This window comes from Peromyscus californicus, unplaced genomic scaffold, assembly GCF_007827085.1.
Source record: "Peromyscus californicus insignis strain IS unplaced genomic scaffold, ASM782708v3 Scaffold_6__1_contigs__length_162567912, whole genome shotgun sequence".
In the NCBI taxonomy this organism is placed as follows: domain Eukaryota; kingdom Metazoa; phylum Chordata; class Mammalia; order Rodentia; family Cricetidae; genus Peromyscus; species Peromyscus californicus.
The window spans coordinates 52628518-52638318 of NW_026294584.1; the positions used below are offsets into that span (position 1 = coordinate 52628518).

The window sequence follows — 9801 nt, forward strand, 5'->3', positions numbered from 1 at the left end:
AACCAACAGCAAGAGACAAAACTTAAACAATTTGTTGATAACAATCCATTAAATCTTCCTTAGAAACTTCCATTTTAACATGCTGCCTTTTTACACTGAACAACACAGCAACAAATTGCCTCTGAAAGTGCCATACCACAAACTTTAATTTCATATAAACTTAAATAAAAATTCATAATAAACTCAGCATGGAGCTGGTGTGGGGACACGTGAAGGAGGATAGGGAATATGTCATTTTTAAAAGACCATCAGAACCTCATTTCAAAGAGCCACTACTGGACACAAGCATTACTCACGAAGTGTCTTTGGGATCCTCTTTAACCCAGTAGTTCCAGTTTTAGGAATTTAGTTGGCAGAATATTAGACTCAGGGCTTGTGGCAACATCATTTGCAGCAACTAAAATTGAACCATAAATTGTTAGTTTGCTAAACAAATGAACTTAAACAGAGGCACCCCAGGCAGCTGTTAAAAAGAAGGCTGTTAATAGAATTATTCTCATAAAATGTTGTTATATTGTGAAACTATGTTATAGAAATTTTTCCATTTTGCTAAATATACATATATACACATATAGATATATGTAAAGAGATATGCATATATGCAAATAGATACAGATATAGATACACACACATATGCAAAGAAAAAAAGATCTAGGAGTCTTAGTGATGCAGGCTTCTAATCATAGCTACTTGGGAGGCTAGGACAGCTTGATCAAAGCTAAGGCCTTTTTAGGCTACAAGTGAGTTCAAGGTCAGCCTGGGCAATTTAATAATGCTCTGTTTCAAAACAGAAAGTTAAAAGAGGGCCCAGGTAGCCAGCCAGTGGTGGTGCACGCCTTTAATGCCAGCATTTGGGAGGTAGAGGCAGGCAGCCCTCAGTGAGTTTGAGGCCAGTCTGGTTTACAAAGTGAGTTCCAAGACAGCCAGGCTTCCCAGGGGAAAAAAAAAAAAAAAGAGCCCAGCAGGAAGGTGACACAAGCCTTTAATTCCAGCACTCTGAAAGAGAGGAAGGACAGCCTGGTCTGTCTACACAGTAATTTCCAGGCCAGTCAGGGCTATAGATGGGAGCTTGTGCAGGGGTAGGTGGTGGCAGTAGGAGTGATGGTTTAAAAAAAAGTGTTGGAATATAGTTCTGATGAGATGGTACCTGCTGCAGGCCTGATGACCTCAGTTTGATCCCTGGAACAACCCCACGATAGAAGGAAAAAACTGACCCCCAAAATGTCTTCTGACCTCTCCGAGCTCTATGGAATGCACACATGTGCACATGCACACACACACACACACACTTGAACTCGCGTGTGTGCAAGCAAACACACACACACGCACGCACGCACGCACGCACGCACGCACTTGCTCTCTAAATGTAATAAAAACTTAAAATAAAGGCTAGAATGACGGCTCAGGGGTTAAGAGCATATACTGCTTTTCCAGAGGACCTGAGTTTGATTCTCAACATCCATGTCAGGTAGCTCACAACCACCTGCAATTCCAGCTCTAGAGAGATCTAATGACTCTGGCCTTCATTGGCACCTACACTCATATGCACATACCTGCTGTGGAACAAAATAAAACAATGTATTACTCTCATTGGCTAATAAAAAGCTGACTGGCTAATAGCTGGGCAGGAAAAGATTTAGCGCAAGAGCCAAACTAGGAGAATTCTGGCAAGAGAAAGTGCAGGGTAAGAGAGTCACCAGCAAAAGCAGAAAAGCAAGATGAGAATGCCATACTGAGAAAAGGTACCAAGCCAAACATAGATAAGAAGTATGGGTTAATTTAAATGTAAGAGTTAGCTAGTAACAAGCCTGAGCTACCAGCCGAGCATGTATAAGTAATATTAAGCCTCTGAGTGGTTATTTGGGACTGGGCAGTTGGGAGAGGAAACATCCATTTACACATGCCCAGAGACATACATACATGCATGTAATTAAAATAAATCTTTTTTTTCCTTTCTTTCTTTTCTGTTTGTTTGTTTTGAGACAGGGTCTCTCTGGGTAGCCCTGGCTGTCCTGGAACTCGCTCTGTAGACCAGACTGGCCTGGAACTCAGAGATCTGCCTGTCTCTGCCTCCCCAGTGCTGGGATTAAAGACATGCACAACCACCATCCGGCTAAAAATAAAATGAATTTTTACAAAATTTAAATGAAACAAGGTTGGATACAGTTCAGTGGTGCAGTGAATCCCTACCATATGCAAAGGCCTTAGGTTCAGTTTCCAGTACAGAAAGAAAAGGGATCGAGGGGGACTCGGTTTACAGACCAAACATCGATGGACCTGCTCTGAGGCCGGGGACAGCATCGGGAAAAACTTCATTTGTCCGCGGATTCTCTTTACATATTGCTTAAAGCTCTTTTTTTTTTTTTTTATTTATTTATTTATTTATTTATTTATTTATTTATTTATTTATTTATTATGTATACAGTATTCTGTCTGCACGTATCTCTGCAGGCCAGAAGAGGGCACCAGATCTCACTACAGATGGTTGTGAGCCACCATGTGGTTGCTGGGAATTGAACTCAGGACCTCTGGAAGAGCAGTCAGTGCTCTTAACCTCTGAGCCATCTCTCCAGCCCCATGCTTAAAGCTCTTAAACACAACTTTCTCAGTCCACATGAAAGCATACACACGTAAAAGTGAAAAATTTAAATACAAATCTAAGAAAGCAAAACACTAAAGGAAATGAATTTGACTCTGTACTTAAGCTAGTCTGTCCAGTCTTCGGAGTAAGCCACCGTCACAGAAAGAGTAGCCAGTCATAGTCATGGGTCTCCAACCTGACCCTACTCCCCGCTTGGCACCTGCCCAAGTCCTAGAGTTCCAAGGGCCTCTTCCCTAAACTTGCTGCAAGGGTGACTCACCCCATCATGCCCTGAGGCCAGGGAAAACCCCGTTACTTGGCTTTCCAAACAGAGTAGTCAGAGAAGGAGGCTGCAGGACTGTAACTCATCAAATGGGACAAAGCAGTGATTCTGGCCCAGGTGATGCAGGGCCCAAGTTCTATGGTCCAGATGATACAGGGCCCAAGTTCTATGGCCCAGATGACACAGGGCCCAAGTTCTATGGCCCAGGTGACACAGGGCCCAAGTTCTATGGCCCAGGTGACACAGGGCCCAAGTTCTATGGTTCAGGTGACACAGGACCCAAGATCTATGGTCCAGGTGACACAGGACCCAAGTTCTATGGTCCAGATGATACAGGACCCAAGGTCTATGGTCCAGATGATACAGGTCCCAAGTTCTATGCAAACAGAGTTGATTTTTGCCTCAATCAGCCTCTGCTTTTAAAACCAGGACAAGTGTCTGCCTGACTGTGGCTTCTCGGAATAGCACTGCCTTCTGAGCATCAGAGGTGAGGGGCTGAGCTGTTCCCTTGCCTCCTGTTATTAAAGTGCAGACAGGCCCAGCAGCCTTTCTGCTCCTGACCTGTGAGAAGACTTTCAAGAGAGCCTGGAGCAGTCTCTGGATTCTGAGGAGGCTAGAGGTTCTGGTGGCAAAACGGTCCACACACGAACACTCAAGGCTGTTGGCCAAGCCCAGGGCTGGGTCCCTAGTGCCACAGAGGGGCTGAAAGGTGGCTGAGAAAATAGTGAGCTCTCACAGCTGGGAAAGTGTGTGGCTGTCGGCTTGTGAGAAAAGCATTTCACCAATATCTCTCCAAGAAGCACAATCCAGGGCAGCCTCAGGAAAGGAACCAACCCCCAGTCTTGGACAAGGTAACCACCAGTGCAATGCAGAAGGACCTGCAAAGATCTTGAGGTGAAACTGGGCGGTGGTGGTGCATGCCTCTAATCCCAGCACTCGGGAGGCAGAGGCAGGCAAATCTCTGAGTTCGAGGCCAGCCTGGTCTACAGAGTTCCAGGACAGCCAGGGCTACAGAGTGAAACCCTGTGAAAAATGAAAGATTGCCGGGCGGTGGTGGCGCACGCCTTTAATCCCAGCACTCGGGAGGCAGAGGCAGGCGGATCTCTGTGAGTTCGAGGCCAGCCTGGTCTACAAAGTGAGTTCCAGGAAAGGCGCAAAACTACAGAGAAACCCTGTCTCGAAAAACCAAAAAAAAAAAAAAAAAAAAAAAAAAAAAGAAAGATCTTTAAGTTGAGGCGAGGCAGCAAGATAAAGAGCTACACAGAGACAGTGGAACACATGGCCTCAAGCAAGGTCAGCCTGGGCTACCTGGTACCTGCAATACAGCCTATATGGCCCCGGGACCTTTGGGGACCCAAGGTTTATCTGCCTTCAGAGATGGCGAAAGCTACAACCCTGAACTTTAAAATCATCTGGAGACCACCCCCTCACAAAACAACAACAACCCCCCCCCCCCCCCCCCCGACACACACACACACAACTGTTGCTCAGGGCCACTCTCAGAGATTTTTTTTCCTTTAATTGTTGTGAAGGTGAATGGAAACAATCACTATTTTTTGTTGTTGTTGTTTTCGAGACATGGTTTACTCTGTGTAGTTTTGGTGCCTGTCCTGGATCTCACTTTGTAGACCAGGTTGGCCTTGAACTAATAGAGATCTGCCTGCCTCTGCCTCCTGAGTGCTGGGATTAAAGGCATGCGCCACCACACCCGGCAGCAACGGCTATTTTTAAAATCTCTCTCCCTAGGTCTCGGGATGTAGTTCAGTGGTAGGGTGCTTGCCTAGTATGTATGAATCCCTGCATTTGACTCTAGTATCACAAAACAACGCCTGCCCGCCCCCCCCCCCCCAACGTCCCTCTCTGGCATTTAAATACACATTCTAAGGTGCAAGACAAGTTTAAAATACTAAGAAATTTGAGGCAGGCATGGTGGCATACACCTGTAAGTCAACCTTGAAAGACTGCGGTGGTTCAAATGAGATGTATTCCATAAGTCTCGGCATGTGAATGCTTAGTCCTCAGTTGGTGGCTGTCTGGGGAGGATTAGGAGGTATGGCCTTATAGTAGTAAGCATGTCACTGGGGTTGGGCTATGAGGGTTCAAAAGTCTCACACCATTTTGAGTTAGCTCTCTTCCTCCTGTTTGTGGTTTGAGGTGTCAGCCCCCAGCTGTTCCAGCCTCCTGCTACCTCTGCTCTGCCACCATGGACTCTAACCCTTTGGAGCCATGAGTGCCTGCTGTGGGATGTTCTGCATGGCAAATGTGTTGCTCTGATTGGTCAATAAATAAAACACTGATTGGCCATTGGCTAGGCAGGAAGTGTAGGCGGGACAAGGAGGAGAATAAAGCTGGGAAGTGGAAGGCTGAGTCAGAGAGACACTGCCAGCCGCCACGATGACAAACAGCATGTGAAGATGCCGGTAAGCCACGAGCCATGTGGCTAGGTATAGATTAATGGAAATGGATTAATTTAAGCTGTAAGAACAGTTAGCAAGAAGCCTGCCACGGCCATACAGTTTGTAACCAATATAAGTCTCTGTGTTTACTTGGTTGGGTCTGACGGCTGTGGGACTGGCAGGTGAGAGAGATTTGTCCTGACTGTGGGCCAGGCAGGAAAACTCAAGCTACAAGTGCCAAATAAACTCTTTCTTCTATAAGTTGCCTTGGTCAGGGTGTTTTATCAAAGCACTAGAAAAATCACTAACGCAGAAGGCAGAGGCAGAAGGACCACAGAACAAGGCCAATCTATATGGTGAAACACTGTCTCACAAGCAAAGAAGCAAAGAAACTCGGGGGTGGGGGCTGGTGGAGAGATGCCAGAGCAGTTAAGAGCAGGTGCTGAGCTTGCGGTGGATCTGAATTCATTCCCAGTATTCCTGTCAGGCAGCTCATAACCACCTATTCCTCCAGCTCCAGGGGACCCTGTGTCCTCTTCTGGACTCCATGGGCATCTGTACTCACACTTGCACACATTTACAAATAAAACCTTTAAAAGAAACTAGAGAGTTGGCCAGCTGTTAAGAGCACTTGTTGCTCTTAACAGAGGATCCAAGTTCAATTCCTAGAATCTACGTGGCGGCTCACAACCACCTTACTCCAGTCCCAGGAAATCTGAAGCCTTTTGATCTCCATGAGCACCAGGCATGTAGTTAGTATACATACATATACACAGGCAAAACACTCATACACATACAATAAAATAAATCTTAAAAATATATATAATAAAAGAAACAGGAGATGGCTCAGAAGTTAAAAGGGTTAAGAGCACTGACTGCTCTTCCAGAGGACCCAGGTTTGATTCCCAGCACCAACATGGCAGTTCACAGTCATCCGTAACTCCAGTTTCTGGAGCTCTAATCCTCTTCTGGCCTCTATGACTACCCGGCACACATGTGATACATGGACATACATAAAATTTTAAAATAAATAAAAGACAGAGAAAAGGAACCTGCTGGGGAGAGCAGAACCCCTCACTTCCTCAATGTTAATGTAAGCTATAGTTAAGTGAGACCGCTCATGAATGTTACCGAGCTCATTAGTGAGGCGATGCCCACGGATTCTGTAGGCTGTCCGCCTTGTGCAGATGTTGGAGGGAGCGGTCACTACGAAGCCTGTGTGGAGTCTGCGGGACTTCCCAGCTCACTCCTTCTGAAACTTCTCCTTGTGCAAACAATCCCCACGCTCCAGACCTCTCTAGGGGAGGAGTTCAGATCTGCTGAATGCCACCCACCCCTTTAGATGCAGACTCAGTATCAAGACCTGAGGGCAGAGGGATCCGGGATGTGTCAATCAGGAGGGAAGCCCAAAATGCCGCTCCCAAGGCTTCTGCCCATTTTGCCACTGAATGGCATTTCTGGAGGCTGGTGACACTGGCACACTAGGATCTAGCTGGCTCCCCTGCACTACACCAGGGTCTCTGCCCAGCCACGGACAGACTAATGGGCCACCTTCCTGTTTGAGGCCAGGCAACTGGCTGCTCTGTCCTCTACATTCAAAAGTATATGTCACTTCTTCCTAAGACATCACTGTCTTGTCCCCTGCCTCTGGTGGCACTGTACCATGACTGTACCCAGCTGACATTCCACCCTCACCCAAACTGTTCCTCTAGACCTGAGATAGATGGTACGGGAGGACAGTCTTGTGGAGTTTATCATCCCATCTTTTGTAACACTGACAATGAAGGTCTCCCCCACCTTGGTCTTATCTATGTTTATCATTCTGTTTACCTAAGGAAGACTTTATTCCATCACCACCACCCCCAAGTCACTCCCTAGTCTTTACATGAAGTTCTCCTGATGAACTCCCAGTTGAGTTCAATTCCAGGAAAAAATTTGTTCTGAAAGTTCATTTGTATGCTTTCTGTTGTCCCCAATCCAAAACTATGCAATCTAGTGCATTTTTGTTTGTTCCTAAGCTGCCAGAGAACTGGAAGCCAAGTTCACTGTCCAAGTGCGGTAATCCGCTCCATTCAGGCCATTCAAAATGTCCCTCTTCTTCTGCTTTCTCCTGCTGAGCATCTCTGGGTTTGGTTCTAGTTTAAGTAACCTCATCCTGTGTCCCAAACCAGCAGCCTTGCCTACCTCTTGACCTCCAGACTCCATCCATCCCTGCTGCCTCAACACTGCCACTCTATCAGGCTGCAAAGCCTAGGTCTCGCTGGCCTCAGGGCAGAGTGAGCTTTCTAAGACACAATGCTAGCTGGTCGCACTCCTACTTTGGAGTTTTACCTTGCCCTGCCTTGCTGAGACAGACCAGACACACACACACACACACACACACACACACACACACACACACACACACACACGGGGTGGTGGGGCAGGGGTGGTGGTGAGAGAGGTGGGGGTTCTGACTGTGCTGCAGCCACACTGGGCTTCTCCCTCAGGCCTGCCTCTCTCCTCTCTCCATGACTTTTCATATGTCGCTCTCTGCTCCAGACAATATTTCCTGCAGGTTCTTGAAGTGACTCCCAGGTCTCACCACAAGCATCCCCTCTGAACTCTCCTGGCTCTGTGGCAAACAGCATGAATAGCCAGGCCAGATCAGAATGGTAGTTTCTGGAAGGAAGGGGCTGTGTTAATCACTGTGTCCCCACTGACCACCACACAGAGCCATTTATATGAGTGAAGTTATGTCCAGACGGGGTGCAAATCATCCAGAATGAGCGTCCAGACATAAGACTCTCTGCCAGTGTCTTCATTACCCTACCTCACAAAGAGTCTCTGAAGAATGGCGGGCTCAGCAGGTAAAGGTGTTTGCTGCCGAGCCTGATGTCCATAAGTCCGACCCTGAGGACCCACAAGATGAGAGGGCAGAACTGAATCCTACAAATTGTCTTTTGATTTACACACATGCCTCACGGCACATACACAATAAATAGAAATATAATAAAAATTGTTTTAATTTTGTTTTAATCTCAGAGATGAAGATATAACTTAGTAGGCAGAGTGCTTACCCTCCCATGCAGGAAGCCCTAGGTTTGATCCCTAGCATCTCATAAAGGTTTGTGGCACACTCTATAATTCCAGGGTTTGTGAGGTAGACTCAGGAGCTGGGGAGAGGGCTCATCAGTTGAGAGCACTGACTTCCAGAGGACTTGGGATTCGACTCCTCGCTGCTCACAACTGTCTGTAACTCCACTCCCAGGCAACGGGCACCAGAGCCTCCTTGGTCATGCACATGGTACCCAGACATACATCCAGGCAAACACTCATAAAAATAAATTAAATCTCAAAAAAATTAATTTAAAGTCAAGTTCAAAGTCTGTCCACGATACCTGAGACCCTGTCTCAAAAAAACAAAACGAAACAAGAGTCCCTGAACTGAGCCTGTCTGCGCCTACCAGTAATCCCGCACTTAAGAGAGCGAAGGCAAGAGGGAGGGTGGTAAGTTCGAGGCCAGCCTGGCTCACATCCTGAGACCCGGTCTCAAATAAACTACCATTGGTTTCTGTTTGCCCTCAACTTCCTCTCAGAATTTCCACTTCCCTCCTAAGTGGACCATCCCCTAAACAAGTCCATTCCACTCTTCAGGTGTTTGATACTGAAGGGAAAAGGCTACAGTAACCACAGCAGGTGCAAGTGTTTCAGAACAAATCACTGTAAAGTGACTATTATAACACCATTACCACACCCCACAATTACCTGTCATTTGGGGAGTTGAAGTCACAACCCCCAAAGCCATCAGAGCCCTGGGCCAGAAGTCAGCCTGCTTCTTCCTCAGCAGATTGGTTAAATCAGGGTCCGCGCACTTTCCTAGTTCCAATGCAGGGCCAAGGAGGGCAACCCCCAGCTTCCTGTCCCTGCCCCTCACTAGAGGATTCCCGGCGCTGGGCTCCCTCTGTCTCAGTGGTCTGACTCCATATCTCGGTGCCCCCCTCCTACACAAGATTATATCCTGTGTTGTTGAGAGACTTACCCCGGGCTCCATCGGCTCCCAACTCCATCCTCGGGAGGGAAGTGGGAGAAGTGAACTTCAACGTTCCCCACCCTCCAACACTGCAAACCCTGACTCCAGCCGTCTGGACCCCCCCACCCCGGCGTACAGACGCCCTCTCACACACGCGCACTCACTCTCAGGCGTCCAGAGCTCTGGCACGGCGCAGGGCCGGGCTCTGCCCAGTTTCTGCAAGTTTCTTCGGCCCTGAAGTCAGCCCGCCCCGGGGAAGAGCTCTGGATCGCCCGCCGGCGCGTGTCCCTGGGGCCGGGCTGAAGCGTCCCCAGCGCCGCCTGCACACAGTTCCCTCGCCGCCCCCGCGCGTACCCTCCCGGGTTTGCCCGGAGCTCGCCCCGCACCCCCCGGCGCCCGGTCCTACCTCCCCGCAAGCGGCGGCTCCGCGGGTTCCGGGGCGCATCTGGCGGACGCCGGCGGGGGCGGCGGCGGCGGGGACGGGGGCCTGGGGCGCCATGGCCCGCAGCCCTCCGCGCCTTTGTCCGCG

At 48.4% G+C, this 9801-nt stretch overlaps 1 protein-coding gene across 1 annotated transcript in view; it reads right to left on the reverse strand.

Moving 5' to 3' along the window:
- Positions 1 to 9781, reverse strand: part of Dennd2a (DENN domain containing 2A) — a 91076-nt gene extending 81295 nt beyond the window's left edge. Inside the window, 1 exon segment of the mRNA XM_052719046.1 lies at positions 9679 to 9781. The gene's annotated coding sequence lies outside the window, so the exon portion shown is untranslated.
- Positions 9782 to 9801: the final 20 nt, after the last annotated feature.